This window comes from Podarcis liolepis (assembly GCF_965112155.1).
Source record: "Podarcis liolepis genome assembly, chromosome: 15".
NCBI lineage: Eukaryota > Metazoa > Chordata > Lepidosauria > Squamata > Lacertidae > Podarcis > Podarcis liolepis.
Genome location: NC_139566.1, coordinates 29,173,030 through 29,190,293, shown reverse-complemented (window position 1 = coordinate 29,190,293; position 17,264 = coordinate 29,173,030). Strand labels below are relative to the sequence as shown.

Sequence of the window (17,264 nt, the reverse complement as noted above, 5' to 3'; positions counted from 1 at the left end):
AATGTTCTTTACTGGTGCTGTATCATCGCTCTTTTAGGGACTTGAGTAAGAAGAAACTTTTCTAGAATAATTTTGGCTGATGTAGACTCGTTTTTTAATCTTGGATATACATTTTGTGATACTGCTCCTATGTCTTGCCAGTGATGTCATTAGGGCATCAGTATGACTCTAGGGACCAACTCGGTGATATTACCATGTCATGGGCTTCCTAGAGTGATTTTCTGCTATCGTAACTATGTAGCACATGAGACCACCGTGAGAGTTGTTCCATAACGCACAGCACTCTGCCTCCAACGTTGGAATAAATTTGCCTCCCAGTAACAGCTGCTTGGAATCCCCAGTGAGGAGAGTCCCTGTCACTCTCAGGTCCCTCTTGCAAGCATCCCATAGTCATCTGGCTGGCTGTTTCTTGTCAGGGAACTCTGGGAATTTTAGCTCTGTTTAGGAAGTAGGGTTGGCTAGCTGTTTCTTGCCAGGGAACTCTGGGAATTTTAGCTCTAGTTAAAGGTTAAGGGTTAGCGTTAGGGTTAGAGTTAGGTTTAGCGTCAGGGGTAGGGGTAGGGGTAGGGGTAGAGTTCCCTTTTTGCCAGGGAACTCTGGGAATTGTAGCTCTTGGAGGGGAACAGGGGGTCTCCTAACAACTCTCTGCACCCTTTTCAAACTATAGCTCCCCGATTCTTTGGGGGAAGAAGCCATGAGTGTTTAAAGTGGCTTCATAGCACATGAAATGGTGTGGATGTGGCCCTGGCCTCCCTCACCCCACTGCCCCTTATTATTGAGGAATCGAAAAGATTTCCCCATGCAAATCTCTTGGAAACAATGTATTTCATCTGGAAAACTATTTACTAAAGATTACTTTTTATTAAAACCTTTGAATGTGTTTGAACTGTGTTTGAGTGCGCAGAGAATGATTTCACTTGAAAGCAATGCCCTTAGATTACAGAATCATGGAAGAGTTAGAGGGGATCACGAGGGTCTTCAAGCCCAGCCCCTGCAGGAATCTTTTGCTCTACGTGGGGCTCAAAGGACAGACCTGAGATTAAGGGTCTCGTGCTCTACTCAATGAGCTATACGGATTGATCTAAATAGCAAACACCAATTATTTATTTTTTACAATTTACAGTGGTGTAAAATAAAGGGTGTAGGAAATGAAATGATTGTTGCCTTTTCATTGTTGAAGGAAGTTTTGTTAAGACTTTTGATTCAACACACTTATTTCAATATACAGTTGTATCTTGGTTTTCAAACTTAATCTGTTCCGGAAGTCCGTTCTTAAACCAAAGTGTTCTTAAACCAAGATGTGCTTTCCTATAGCAGCAGGGGACTCAATTTTCAAATGGAACACACTCAACAGGAAGCGAAACCCCCACAACCCTAGACTTAGAGGACCTAGGCTTCAGCCTACTTAGCCTATTCATAAACCTAGCACTGGAAAATTCTGACAGCTGGCTAGGGAGGTCATTTAAGTCTACTATGTGACCACCCCCAGCCTGTGGTTCCCCATCCATGCTTACAATGTTAGTTTCCTTGGACATAATATCTTCCGGGGTTCTTTCTGCCAGTGACGCAGCTCAGAAGCATCTTTGGCAAATGAGTGAAGTAGGGGAATTTACTCTCTGGAAAGCAACTGGATGAAGGCTAAGTGCTGAAACACCTGAAAAGCACCAAAGACTGGATATTGACACACTCCACTGCTCACAGAAAAAAATATTATCTGCCTTGCTATCACCGGATCCTGCCTCCATCCAGTCTCCTCTGACTGATCATGGACTTAGGGGACTCATAGTCCCTTGGAGAGTTGAGCAGCAAAAAGTCAACCCCCAGTTTCTCTACAATATCTTGTACCTGGTTCTCTTGTTCAAAGAGCTCAAGACACGATCAAATAAAACACTCTGTAGCAGTTTTCAGCTCCCTGCACTGAAAGAAGAAGAGAGAAGGTTTTTGTCTCAGTTCCCCATCAGATTTGATCACTGTGGAACCCAGCAGTGCTGCCAAACCAAGCCGCACAGTAATAGTTAGCCTCATCTTCAGGCTGCATGTTAGTGATGGTTAAATAGCCACTATTCCCAGAGACGGAAGCAGTGAACCGATCTGGGATCCCTTCTCCCCGGTCGTAGCCATTACGATGCACATAGCGAGGGGCCTGTCCAGGTCTCTGTTGATACCAGATAATATGGCTCAGACTGCTGGTGTGAGTGCAGGAGAGTTTTGCCGTTTGTCCAGGAGATGCAGACTGAGAAGCAGGTTGAATCAAAGTAACCTGTGAAATCACAACTTTATACAAAGAAAAAGGAATACATTGTAAAACCTAGATTAATTCATTGTGCTCCCAAATATCTGCCAGGCAGTATGATATGTGCACAATATAAATAGTTTTGTGTTTAGCCCAGAATCCAACGGAAAGGGAATCCTCCAAACTCTTACCTGAGAAGCAGCTAAGAATTGCAAGGAAGGACAGAGCCCAGGCCATGGTAAGCTCTTGAGAGAAGTTTAATTTTAGAAAGCAAAACAGGAACTGGCTGGAACCTTTTTGCTTCTTCCTTAAACCTTGCAAGGAGCTTCAGATGAAGGATCTGTCATATAAAGCTATTGACGCCCATTGACTCTGGAGAAATTCCACTCCTCCCAGCCAATGATAAGAGAAGACATTTGCATGAGAGATATTATTTAAAAAGAAGAGATGAGGTGATCTTGATGTGGAGGAGGAGCTGGAATCAGGCTGACTCTACACACACACACACACACACACACACACAAACACACCCCGTCCCAAGAAAATTAAGCTGGTTTTGCCAAGGCCGTAGCAATGAGCTCAACACATCAAGCAAATGAGCAAATGGAGTGACAGATGAATGAATCAAAGTGAATGAAACTATTCTAAAACATCAAATTATAAAGGAAATGACTATAACTGAACAGGAAACAGCAGCGAAGATTCGCCTGTTTCATTTCACATCACAGGGGTGGGGGCCTCAGGTGGTCTCTCAGATCCTCAAATGCAGTGGTTTTCAAGCAGTGCACAGTGGCACCCTGGGATGCCTTGAATGATGGTCAGGGAGCCACGGGCAACGCTGGCCTCTGCCCCTCTTTCCTTCCCTCTCTACTCTGATGCCCTCTCACATCTCTGCCTCCCAAAGGCTTCCACAGCTGTTTGTTGCAACAGCCCTGGGTACAAGCTCCCCAGGTGACTCCTGGGGTTGGCCAGGGGGTGCTTCCCAAGTCCCTGTGGGACAGTGTGAGGAGGCACCTCTCTTTGTGGCATGGGGGGGGTGGAAGCTCAGAGACCAGGGGTAGCAGCAGTGGCTGCCCAGAGGATTTCCAATGAGAGGGGCGAGGAGAAGAGGCTGAGGGAACACTCCAAAAAGGAAGGTGTTTGAAAAGAGGTGAAGGGCAGCCAGCTCAGCCGGCAAGAGGTGACATAGATGGGCTCCTGAGTCCCACAGGGGTGCCACAGGAAGAATGTAGATGGTCAAGGGAGTTGTGGACTCAAAAAGATTGAAAACCTCTGCTTTAGGACATAGGGCAGGTATGCTGGTCCCGTGGGTAGATCGAGAGAGGAGGTCCTAGTCCGGTCCGAGGTCGAAGAAGCAATATGAAGGCAGTCCGTAAAAGCCTCAGCGGGGTGCAGGGCAGGGTTCAGGCAGGAACTGGCAACCAACAGTGTTGCTTCCGCAACTTGGGGCTGGGGCTGGCTGGCTTTTATCTGCCCCAAGGCATAGGGTGGCCCCGTTCCTCAGGTGACTCGCCTCTCCTGGCCTGGAGGCAAGCACTCCTCCTGCGGGAACTTAGTTCCCTCCGCCTCTCTGCCCTGAGCCTCTGCAGCTCAGGAGAGGCTGGAGGGTTACTGGACCCAGAAGCAACCTCAGCTTCCTCTGATGGGGCTGAGAGTGGAGCACCTGCAGGCAATAGGTCCTCCATCACCTCAGGAGCCAGAGCAGACTCAGCTGGTGCCTGCACCTGAGGATCCAGCACAGGTGAGGGCCCTTCAGGCTCATGACCCAGCCCCCGCTCAGCTGGTTCTGGAGATGGGGAATCCTGTGCAGGCTGGGATTCCTCAGGTTCAGCCTCCGAGTCCGAATCCCAGGCCATCACAGCAGGTTTGGTGAGAGGTGTAGCCTAGGGAGAATTCTGACGGCTGGATACGGAGTTCATTTAAGTTTATTATGTGACCACCACAGCCTGCAGTTCCCCACCCATGCTTAAAATGTTAGTTGCTTTGGACACAATATATTCTGGGGTTCTTTCTGTCAGTGGCGCAGCTCAGAAGCATCTTTGGCAAATGAGTGAAGTAGGGGAATTTACTCTCTGGAAAGCACCTGGATCAAGGCTAAGTGCTGAAGCACCTGAAAAGCACCAAAATCCTGGACAGGGACACACTCCACTCCTCCCAAAGAAAATGATGCTTCTTTCGTAATCGTTGCTGCGGTGGGCTGAACAGAAAAGCCATCAAAGAGACGGACAAATGCATTTTGAACAAACAGGAACCAAAGGGGACGAAACTTCCAAACATATTCTAACCTAAGAACAAATGATGGAATGAAATGTATCTAAGGTACATCTCAATTTCATCCCAACGCTGAGCATGGCTGATCAGAAAGCACTGTGAATGGGCCCATGCGCTGTGAAGATTCTCCTGCTTCAATTCACACCACAGGTGCCAGGGGCCCTGGAGGTCTCTCACATCCCCTATTTGGCCCAGAGTTAGAAAAGTGGACCAATATCTTCCCCTAAAGGTTAAATGTGAAATAGCAGTCATCCTATACCTATAGGCTTTGTAGAACACCAAAACTAATGGTGTAATATGAATAATGTTCTTTACTGGTGCTCTATCACCGCTCTTTTAGGGACTTGAGTAAGAAGAAGCTTTTCTAGAATAATTTTGGCTGATGTAGACTCGTTTTTTAATCTTGGATATACATTTTGTGATACTGTTCCTATGTCTTGCCAGTGATGTCATTAGGGCATCAGTATGAATCTAGGGACCAACTCAGCGATATTACCATGTCATGTAATTCCTACAGTGATTTTCTGCTATCTTAACTATGTAGCACATGAGACCACAGTAAGAGTTATTCCATAACGCACAGCACTCTGCCTCCAGCGTTGGAATAAATTTGCCTCCCAGTAACAGCTGCTTGGAATCCCCAGTGAGTAGAGTCCCTGTCACTCTCAGGTCCCGCTTGCAAGCATCCCATAGTCATCTGGCTGGCTGTTTCTTGTCAGGGAACTCTGGAAATTTTAGCTCTGTTTAGGAAGTAGGGTTGGCTGGCTGTTTCTTGCCAGGGAACTCTGGGAATTGTAGCTCTAGTTAAAGGTTAAGGGTTAGCGTTAGGGTTAGAGTTAGGTTTAGCGTCAGGGGTAGGGGTAGGGGTAGAGTTCCCTTTTTGCCAGGGAACTCTGGGAATTGTAGCTCTTGGAGGGGAACAGGGGGTCTCCTAACAACTCTCTGCACCCTTTTCAAACTATAGCTCCCCGATTCTTTGGGGGAAGAAGCCATGAGTGTTTAAAGTGGCTTCATAGCACATGAAATGGTGTGGATGTGGCCCTGGCCTCCCTCACCCCACTGCCCCTTATTATTGAGGAATCGAAAAGATTTCCCCATGCAAATCTCTTGGAAACAATGTATTTCATCTGGAAAACTATTTACTAAAGATTACTTTTTATTAAAACCTTTGAATGTGTTTGAACTGTGTTTGAGTGCGCAGAGAATGATTTCACTTGAAAGCAATGCCCTTAGATTACAGAATCATGGAAGAGTTAGAGGGGATCACGAGGGTCTTCAAGCCCAGCCCCTGCAGGAATCTTTTGCTCTACGTGGGGCTCAAAGGACAGACCTGAGATTAAGGGTCTCGTGCGCTACTCAATGAGCTATACGGATTGATCTAAATAGCAAACACCAATTATTTATTTTTTACAATTTACAGTGGTGTAAAATAAAGGGTGTAGGAAATGAAATGATTGTTGCCTTTTCATTGTTGAAGGAAGTTTTGTTAAGACTTTTGATTCAACACACTTATTTCAATATACAGTTGTATCTTGGTTTTCAAACTTAATCTGTTCCGGAAGTCCGTTCTTAAACCAAAGTGTTCTTAAACCAAGATGTGCTTTCCCATAGCAGCAGGGGACTCAATTTTCAAATGGAACACACTCAACAGGAAGCGAAACCACCACAACCCTAGATTTAGAGGACCTAGGCTTCTGCCTACTTAGCCTATTCATAAATCTAGCACTGGAAAATTCTGACAGCTGGCTAGGGAGGTCATTTAAGTCTACTATGTGACCACCCCCAGCCTGCGGTTCCCCACCCTTGCTTACAATGTTAGTTTCCTTGGACATAATATCTTCTGGGGTTCTTTCTGCCAGTGACGCAGCTCAGAAGCATCTTTGGCAAATGAGTGAAGTAGGGGAATTTACTCTCTGGAAAGCAACACAGCCCAGAATAACTAAGGAGACAGTACAAGAATATTTGGCTAGTTTAGATGTATTCAAGTCTCCAGGGCCAGATGAACTGCATCCAAGAGTATTAAAAGAACTGGCAGATGTGATCTCAGAACCACTGGCAGTCATCTTTGAGAATTCCTGGAGAACAGGCGAAGTCCCGGCAGACTGGAGGAGGGCAAATGTTGTCCCTATTTTCAAAAAGGGGAAAAGAGAGGACCCAAATAATTACCGCCCAGTCAGTCTGACATCAATACCAGGGAAGATTCTGGAGCAGATCATTAAGCAAACAGTCTGTGAGCACCTAGAAAGGAATGCTGTGATCACCAATAGTCAGCATGGATTTCTGAAAAATAAGTCATGTCAGACTAACCTGATCTCGTTTTTTGACAGAATTACAAGCCTGGTAGATGAAGGGAATGCAGTGGATGTAGCCTACCTTGATTTCAGCAAGGCATTTGACAAGGTGCCCCATGATATTCTTGTAAAGAAGCTGGTAAAATGCGGTCTTGACTATGCTACCACTCAGTGGATTTGTAACTGGCTGACTGACCGAACCCAAAGGGTGCTCATCAATGGTTCCTCTTCATCCTGGAGAAGAGTGACTAGTGGGGTGCCACAGGGTTCTGTCTTGGGCCCGGTCTTATTCAACATCTTTATCAACGACTTGGATGATGGACTCAAGGGCATCCTGATCAAATTTGCAGATGACACCAAACTGGGAGGGGTGGCTAACACCCCAGAGGACAGGATCACACTTCAAAAAGACCTTGACAGATTAGAGAACTGGGCAAAAACAAACAAGATGAATTTTAACAGGGAGAAATGTAAAGTATTGCACTTGGGCAAAAAAAATGAGAGGCACAAATACAAGATGGGTGACACCTGGCTTGAGAGCAGTACATGTGAAAAGGATCTAGGAGTCTTGGTTGACCACAAACTTGACATGAGCCAACAGTGTGACGCGGCAGCTAAAAAAGCCAATGCAATTCTTGGCTGCATCAATAGGAGTACAGTGGTGCCCCACAAGACGAATGCCTCGCAATACAAAAAACTCGCTAGACGAAAGGTTTTTCCGTTCGCGATTTGCCTCGCAAGACGAATTTCCCCTATGGGCTTGCTTCGCAAGACGAAAACGTCTCGCGACTTTTTTTCTTTGACTAAAAACAAAGACATGTTTTGTTTATAAAGTTAATTTATTTTCCCTTAAATTTTTGAACTGCTCTTTACAGTATGTGTGACTTTAAAGAGCAGTTAATAAACTGTTGTTGTACCAAATTTGGCTTTGTTTGGACTTTTTTTGACCATAGGAACGCATTAATTGATTTTCAATGCATTCCTATGGGATTTCGTGCTTCGCAAGACGAAAAATTCGCTAGGCGACAAAAATTGCGGAACGAATTAATTTCGTCTTGCGGGGCACCACTGTATAGCATCTAGATCAAGGGAAGTAATAGTGCCACCGTATTCTGCTCTGGTCAGACCACACCTGGAGTACTGTGTCCAGTTCTGGGCACCACAATTCAAGAAGGACACTGACAAACTGGAACGTGTCCAGAGGAGGGCAACCAAAATGGTCAAAGGCCTGGAAACAATGCCTTATGAGGAACGGCTAAGGGAGCTGGGCATGTTTAGCCTGGAGAAGAGGAGGTTAAGGGGTGATATGATAGCCATGTTCAAATATATAAAAGGATGTCACATAGAGGAGGGAGAAAGGTTGTTTTCTGCTGCTCCAGAGAAGCGGACACGGAGCAATGGATCCAAACTACAAGAAAGAAGATTCCACCTAAACATTAGGAAGAACTTCCTGACAGTAAGAGCTGTTTGACAGTGGAATTTGCTGCCAAGGAGTGTGGTGGAGTCTCCTGCTTTGGAGGTTTTTAAGCAGAGGCTTGACAACCATATGTCAGGAGTGCTCTGATGGTGTTTCCTGCTTGGCAGGGGGTTGGACTCGATGGCCCTTGTGGTCTCTTCCAACTCTATGATTCTATGATTCTATGATTCTAAGGCTAAGTGCTGAAACACCTGAAAAGCACCAAAGACTGGATATTGACACACTCCACTGCTCACAGAAAAAAATATTATCTGCCTTGCTATCACTGGATCCTGCCTCCATCCATTCTCCTCTGACTGATCATGGACTTAGGGGACTCATAGTCCCTTGGAGAGTTGAGCAGCAAAAAGTCAACCCCCAGTTTCTCTACAATATCTTGTACCTGGTTCTCTTGTTCAAAGAGCTCAAGACACGATCAAATAAAACACTCTGTAGCAGTTCTCAGCTCCCTGCACTGAAAGAAGAAGAGAGAAGGTTTTTGTCTCAGTTCCCCATCAGATTTGATCACTGTGGAACCCAGCAGGGATGCCAAACCAAGCCCCACAGTAATAGTTAGCCTCATCTTCAGGCTGCATGTTAGTGATGGTTAAATAGCCACTATTCCCAGAGACGGAAACAGTGAACCGATCTGGGATCCCTTCTCCCCGGTCGTAGCCATTACGATGCACATAGCGAGGGGCCTGTCCAGGTCTCTGTTGAAACCAGATCATATGGCTCAGACTGCTGGTGTGAGTGCAGGAGAGTTTTGCCGTTTGTCCAGGAGATGCAGACTGAGAAGCAGGTTGTATCAAAGTAACCTGTGAAATCGAAACTTTATACAAAGAAAAAGGAATACATAGTAAAACCTAGATTGATTCATTGTGCTCCCAAATATCTGCCAGGCAGTATGATATGTGCACAATATAAATAGTTTTGTGTTTGGCCCAGAATCCAACGGAAAGGGAATCCTCCAAACTCTTACCTGAGAAGCAGCTAAGAATTGCAAGGAAGGACAGAGCCCAGGCCATGGTGAGCTCTTGAGAGAAGTTTAATTTTAGAAAGCAAAACAGGAACAGGCTGGAACCTTTTTGCTTCTTCCTGAAACCTTGCAAGGAGCTTCAGATGAAGGATCTGTCATATAAGCTATTGACACCCATTGACTCTGGAGAAATCCCACTCCTCCCAGCCAATGATAACAGAAGACGTTTGCATGAGAGAGATGATTTAAAAAGAAGAGATGAGGTGATCTTGATGTGGAGGAGGAGCTGGAACTATGCTGACTCTAAACACACACACACACACACAAACACACACACACACACACCCCGTCCCAAGAAAATTAAGCTGGTTTTGCCAAGGCCATAGCAATGAGCTCAACACATCAAGCAAATGAGCAAATGGAGTGACAGATGAATGAATCAAAGTGAATGAAACTATTCTAAAACATCAAATTATAAAGGAAATGACTATAACTGAACAGGAAACAGCAATGAAGATTCGCCTGTTTAATTTCACATTGCAGGGGTGGGGGCCTCAGGTGGTCTCTCAGACCCTCAAATGCAGTGATTTTCAAGCAGTGTGCAGTGGCAACCTGAGATGCTTTGAATGATGGTCCGGGTGCCATGGTCAACGCTGGCCTCTGCCCCTCTTTCCTTCCCTCTCTACTCTGATGCCCTCGCACATCTCTTCCTCCCAAAGGCTTCCACAGCTGTTTGTTGCAACAGCCCTGGGTACAAGCTCCCCAGGTGTATGGTGCCTCTGGGGCTGGCCAAGGGGTGATTCCCAAGTCCCTGTGGGACAGTGTGAGGAGGCACCTCTCTTTGTGGCATGGGGGTGTGAAAGCTCAGAGAGCAGGGGTAGTGGCGGCGGCTGCCCAGAGGATTCCCAATGAGAGGGGCGAGGAGAGGAGGCTGAGGGAACACACTAAAAAGGAAGGTGTTTGAAAAGAGGTGAAGGGCGGCCAGCTCAGCTGGCAAGAGGTGACATAGATGGGCTCCTGAGTCCCACAGGGGTGCCACAGGAAGAATGTAGATGGTCAAGGGAGCTGTGGACTCAAAAAGATTGTAAACCTCTGCTTTAGGACATAGGGCATGTATGCTGGTCCCGTGGGTAGATCGAGAGACAAGGTCCTAGTCCAGTCCGAGGTCGAAGGAGCAATATGAAGGCAGTCCGTAAAAGCCTCAGCGGGGTGCAGGGCAGGGTTCAGGCAGAAACAGGCTACCAACAGTGTTGCTCCCGCAACCTGGGACTGGGGCTGGCTGGCTTTTATCTGCCCCGAGGCATAGGGCGGCCACGATCCTCAGGTGACTCGCCTCTCCTGGCCTGGAGGTGAGCACTCCTCCTGCGGGAACTTAGTTCCCTAAGCCTCTCTGCCCTAAGCCTCTGCAGCTCAGTAGAGGCTGGAGGGTTACCGGACCCGGAGGCAACCTCAGCTTCCTCTGATGGGGCTGAGAGTGGAGCACCTGCAGGCAATAGGTCCTCCATCACCTCAGGAGCCAGAGCAGACTCAGCTGGTGCCTGCACCTGAGGATCCAGCACAGGTGAGGACCCTTCAGGCTCAAGTCCCAGCCCCGGCTCAGCTGGTTCTGGAGGCGGGGAATCCTGTGCAGGCTGGGATTCCTCAGGTTCAGCACTCGACTCTGAATCCCAGGCCATCACAGCAGGTTTGGTGAGTGGTGTAGCCTAGGGAGAATTCTGACGGCTGGATAGGGAGGTCATTTAAGTTTATTATGTGACCACCACAGCCTGCAGTTCCCCACCCATGCTTAAACTGTTAGCTGCTTTGGACACAATATCTCCTGGGGTTCTTTCTGCCAGTGGCGCAGCTCAGAAGCATCTTTGGCAAATGAGTGAAGTAGGGGAATTTACTCTCTGGAAAGCACCTGGATCAAGGCTAAGTGCTGAAGCACCTGAAAAGTAACAAAATCCTGGACAGGGACATACTCCACTCCCAAGGAAAATGACGCTTCTTTCGTAATCGTTGCTACGGTGGGCTGAACAGAAAAGCCATCAAAGAAACGGACAAATGCATTTTGAACGAACAGTAACCAAAGGGGACGAAACTTCCAAACATATTCTAACCTAAGAACAAATGATGGGACAAAATGTATCTACATCTCAATTTCATCCCAACGCTGAGCATGGCTGATCAGAAAGCACTGTGAATGGACCCATGCGCTGTGAAGATTCTCCTGCTTCAATTCACACCACAGGTGCCAGGGGCCCTGGAGGTCTCTCACATCCCCTATTCTGCCCAGAGTTAGAAAAGTGGACCAATATCTTCCCCTAAAGGTTAAATGTGAAATAGCAGTCATCCTATACCTATAGGCTTTGTAGAACACCAAAACTAATGGTGTAATATGAATAATGTTCTTTCCTGGTGCTGTATCACCGCTCTTTTAGGGACTTGAGTAAGAAGAAGCTTTTCCAGAATAATTTTGGCTGATGTAGACTCGTTTTTTAATCTTGGATATACATTTTGTGATACTGCTCCTATGTCTTGCCAGTGATGTCATCAGGGCATCAGTATGAATCTAGGGACCAACTCGGTGATATTACCATGTCATGGACTTCCTAGAGTGATTTTCTGCTATCTTAACTATGTAGCACATGAGACCACCGTGAGAGTTATTCCATAACGCACAGCACTCTGCCTCCAACGTTGGAATAAATTTGCCTCCCTCCCAGTAACAGCTGCTTGGAATCCCCAGTGAGTAGAGTCCCTGTCACTCTCAGGTCCCGCTTGCAAGCATCCCATAGTCATCTGGCTGGCTCTTTGTGAGAACAGCATGTTGGACTAGATGGGCCTTTGACCTGATCCAACAAATCTCTACTTGTGGTCTTATAGACCTGCAAACTTTTCATTTCCCTTTTTGCTTTAGGAGGGAGGGTGGTATTGAACTGTAATAGCTAAATCTCAAGATGTATTGATCTGTGCATGGAAAATAGGGGTTTGTGTGCGAACCCAACCTAGAGAAGGGATGGGAGGCAATCTCATTCCTGTTCCCTTAATCTCTAGGATGCAAAGATTATTCATATGTGGTGGACTTGTAAAAGGGTAAAGGGGTATTGGGAAATGATCCATAACGAATTGAAAAAATGTTAAAAGTGCTTTCCTCCAATAACCAGAGTCCTTTCTGTGGTGGATAATTCAGACTGAAATTCCCAGGTCTCAAATAAGGTTATTTATGCATGCCCCTACTGTGGCTTGTGCTTAGTTAGCCCCCAAATGTATCTGAAGAAGTGTGCATGCACACGAAAGCTCATACCAAGAACTAACTTAGTTGGTCTTTAAGGTGCTACTGGAAGGAATTTTTTTATCCCAAATGGAAAGTGAGTGAGGTCCCAAGCAAAGAAGAATGGCAATGTAGGTTGACAGAATATGCACAACTCGCAGACTTAACCTATACAATAAGAGAACAAGAAGAACATACATTTAAAAAAGATCGGAAAATGTTTATTGAATATATGGGAAATAATTGTGCACAACTGAAAACGCTGGCAACATTAAGATAAATTCAAGAGTGTAAACAGCTTTTGATGGATGCAATAATGGAGTACTGAATGGTTTAGTTTACCTAAAATATGTAGGGATTTATGATATGTAAAATGAACCATGGAAAGAGAAGATGGGAAGTCATTGATATCTTAAGAATGTAGAATGAGTATCTCAAATTGTAAAACAGAAAATTTAATAAAAATAATATATAAAAAGAAATAAAAAAGGAAGATTAAAGGGATCAAATTCAGATTAAATGAATCTATCTAATGGTTCGCAACTCCCTGCTGCGAAGGAAGAAGATTGGGAGTTTTTGTTTTAGCTCCCCGTCAGATTTTAGCACTGTGCAGCAAGCATGCTGCTGAACCAAACCCCACAGCGATAGTCAGCCTCATCTTCAGCCTGAGTGTTGGTGATGGTTAAATAGCCCGTATTCCCAGAGAGGGAAGCAGTGAATCGATCTGGGATCCCTTCCCCCCTGCTGTCACTATTACCATGCACATAGCAAGGGGCCTGAGCAGGTCTCTGTTGATACCAGGCAACATAGGTGCCACTGGGAGTAGGGTTGGCAGTGCAAGGGAGTTTAGCAGTTTGTCCCGGAGACACAGACTCAGAGCCAGGTTGAATCAGAGTGTTGAGAAACCTTAGCAGAAAGAAAGAAAAATGGCATTGATTCATTTGGTTTGCACAGAAAGCTGCGTGATCAAAGTTCCATAGAGCTGGTTTTATTGGCCCAGAAAACTATGAAGAGGAGCCCTCCACATCCTTACCTGAGAAATAGCTGAGAAGTGCAAGGAAAGACAGAGCCCAGGCCATGCCAAGCTCTGTAGAGGAGTTGGGCTTCGTAAAATAGACAGAAAACTTGTAGGAACCTTCCTCTCTTATATCTGCCCAGTTTACTCTTATATCTGCCTAGGAGCTTGCTATGTACTGAGTTGAATAGGATCCAAAAGGCAGCAGTCTGATTGGTCCTAGAACAATACAGCAGTATGACTGGCCTGCAGGAGCCACCCAATCCAGCTCCAGGTGAAAGTGAATCCACAACCTGATTGGCCTACAGGAGAATCCCATAATTAGCCAATCATGTGCGGCCCATTGTGTAAATAATGTATATAAAGCAGATATTTTGGGGGAACTTTCATTCCTCCTCACCACTATGAGCTGAATAAAGAGCATGAAATCCACTCTAGACTCCAAGTATATTTCAGAACTGAAACGGAAGGGAGTCTTATACAAAGCTATAGACGTCCATTGGGCTTTGTGGGAAATGCCACTTTTCCTCTGAGGGGGCAGGGCATTCCATCCTAGCCAAAGAGCAGAGAAGATATTTGCATGAAGGGGAATATATTTAAATGAGAGAGAAGGCTTCTAGCTCAGTTCTGGATGGGGGGGGGGGAATCCCACAGCTGCAGCATCACTCACCCTCTTCTGTACCGGGAATGTGGAAGCTTGCCAAACACATCTTTCCCTGCTCATGGTACTGAAGGGTTTAGCCAACCGCTTCAAAATTTAGGAAATATTTCCTGAGAAAATAACACATTATTTTAGCACACAGAACCATCCCCAAAAGCCATCTTGGCTCTTCTAATTACTCTAATTACTCTACAGAAGGAGATATGTTGGAGAAAACTATTCCAATGGTTCTTTCACTTACAAACCCTTTAAATCCTGTATTAAAGGCATATTTGTGTATGGATAGGATGGGTCTGTGAACTGGATTTGAGAACCAAAGGATTTACCATCTCAAAAGAAGGGCCACACTGCCCAGGTATTGCAATCAGTAATACATTGTCAGGTATCTTGGCAGACAGGAAAAAGTCACAACCTTAAATTTCTGTCTTAGACTGCCTCTTTCTGTGATGTATGTGTGATCCTTTTAGGGTGGTTTTTGGCCAAGGAGTTGGGCAATGTCTTGGTCTCTCTCACCTGCTTGCAAGAGGACAGGGACTCCGGTGCAACAGAAAAAACAAAGATCTACCTTGCTATGACTGGAACCTGCCTCCATCCATTCTCCTCTGACTGATCATGGACTTAGGGGACTCATAGTCCCTTGGGGAGTTGTGCAGCTGAAAGCCAACCCCCAGGTTCTCTGCAGTATATTGCACCTGGCTCTATTGTTCAAAGAGCTCAAGGCACAGATCAGATAGAATGCTCTGTAGCAGTTCTCAGCTCCCTGCACTGAAAGAAGAAGAGAGAAGGTTTTTGTGTCAGTTCCCCATCAGATTTGATCACTGTGGAACACGCTGGTAAACCAACCCAGACAGTAATATTCAGCCTCATCTTCAGGCTGGATGTCAGTGATTGTTAAATAGCCACTATTCCCAGAGACGGAAGCAGTGAACCGATCTGGAATCCCTTCTCCCCGGTCAATGCCATTACGATGAACAAAGCGAGGGCCCTTTCCAGGTCTCTGTTGAAACCAGCCAATATAGCTCACACTGCTGGTGTAAGTGCAGGAGAGTTTTGCCTTCTGTCCAGGAGATGCAGACTGAGAAGCAGGTTGAATCAAAGTAGCCTGTGAAATCACAACTTTATAAAAAGAAAAAGGAATACATTGTAAAACCTAGATTCAAACATTGTTCTCCCAAATATCTGCCGGGCACTGTGCTATATGCCCCATATAAATAGTTTTGTGGTTGGCCCAGAATCCAATGGAAAATTGAGTCTTCTAAACTCTTACCTGAGAAGCAGCTAAGAATTGTAAGGAAGGACAGAGCCCAGGCCATGGCAAGCTCTCGAGAGAAGTTTAATTTTAGAAAGCAAAACAGGAACTGGCTGGAACCTTTCTGCTTCTTCCTTAAACCTTGCAATAAACTTCAAATGAAGGATCTGTCATATAAAGCTATCGACACCCATTGGCTCTAGAGAAAATCAACTCCTCCCAGCCAATGAAGAGGGAAGACATTTGCATGAGGGCAATAATTGAAAAAGGAGGAAGGATGCTGAATTTGTCCTGGGATGAGAGGAATATGCAGGTTATGAAGCTCTGATCAGTGAAGTAAGAATCTAGAGAGAACAAATTGGGGGGCAGGTAGAGAGAGATGGAAACTTGGGAACTACCTATTTCACTCAAAACAGTAATCTAGGGATTGATAAATCTGTCCTTGAGAATCATGGAACAGCAGTGGGGGGGGGGTGTTAAGCAGTCCTGTTCCTGAGGATTCCTCCCACAAGTTCCTCTCTCTGCCCTTTTTCCATCTCCACTGTAGAAGTCTTTGTTAAAGGCCTCCTTCTCCTGTTCACAGGATACTGTTCCAGCATCCAAGTTTGCCCTCAACCTCAGGAGGAGGGCTAAATTCCCAGGGCCACATTCCCTAAATAGGAACATTTCAGGAGCCGCATGGTTCGTGGGTGGGTCCAGAAGCCAATGGATTTCTTTGCTCTCCAGGCACCCATCTGTAATGGATGTGTAACAGGTTTTGGCAATCTGCGGTGTGCATTTATTGAGCACAGGTGTTTGGTTGGTGATCCTGACCATGACTGGAATCCGGTATCATTTTTGTTGGTTATTAAACTTTAGGGTACACACACACACACAGCAGACACACACTCCACAGGAAACCAATCCTTCACCCTTCAAAATTTAGGAAATATTTCCTGAGAAAAATACACATTATTTTAGCACACCGAACAATCCCCAAACACCATCTTGGCTCTTCAAATTACTCTGAATGTTTCCTCTAAAGAAGAAGAAACCTTGGAGAAACCTATCCCAATGGTTCTTTCACTTACAAATCCTTTGAATCCTGTCTTAAGGGCATAGGTAAAGGTAAAGGGACCCCTGACCATTAGGTCCAGTCGTGGCCGACTCTGGGGTTGCGGCGCTCATCTCTCTTTATTGGCCGAGGGAGCCGGCGTACAGTTTCCGGGTCATGTGGCCAGCATGACTAAGCCGCTTCTGGCGAACCAAAGCAGCGCACAGAAACGCCATTTACCTTCCCGCTGGAGCGGTACCTATTTATCTACTTGCACTTTGACGTGCTTTCGAACTGCTAGGTTGGCAGGAGCAGGGACCGAGCAACGGGAACTCACCCCGACGTGGGTATTTGAACTGCCGACCTTCTGATTGGCAAGTCCAAGGCTCTGTGGTTTAACCCACAGTGCCACCCATGTTCCATCTTAAGGGCATATTTGTATATAAATAGGATGGATCTCTGAACTGGATTTTAGAACAAAAGAATTTACCATCTCAAAAGAATGGCCAGATGGTCCAGGTATTGCAATCTGCAATACATTATCAGGTATGTTGGCAGACAGGAAAAAGCCACAACCTCAACTTTCCGCCTCTTTCTGTGATGTATGTATGATCCTTTTTGGGTGGTTTTTGGCCAAGGAGTTGGGCAATGTCTTGGTCTCTCTCACCTCCTTGCAAGAGGCTGGGGACCGGGGTGGAGGAAGGGGTGAGTGGTGGATGTGGACGGCCCCAGGTATCACCACGGGGGGGGGGGTGACAAAATGCCGGGCAGCACTCACTGCGGGGCCTGCAATGCACCCAAGCCACGCTTCTCTCCTGGG

The 17,264-nt window shown here is 46.0% G+C and overlaps 1 long non-coding RNA gene across 1 annotated transcript; it reads left to right on the top strand.

Moving 5' to 3' along the window:
* The first annotated feature begins 466 nt into the window (after positions 1 to 466).
* Positions 467 to 868, top strand: LOC310694074. The gene is made up of 2 exons (XR_014519522.1): positions 467 to 500; positions 556 to 868. It is a non-coding gene; the product is annotated as an uncharacterized lncRNA (long non-coding RNA).
* Positions 869 to 17,264: the final 16,396 nt, after the last annotated feature.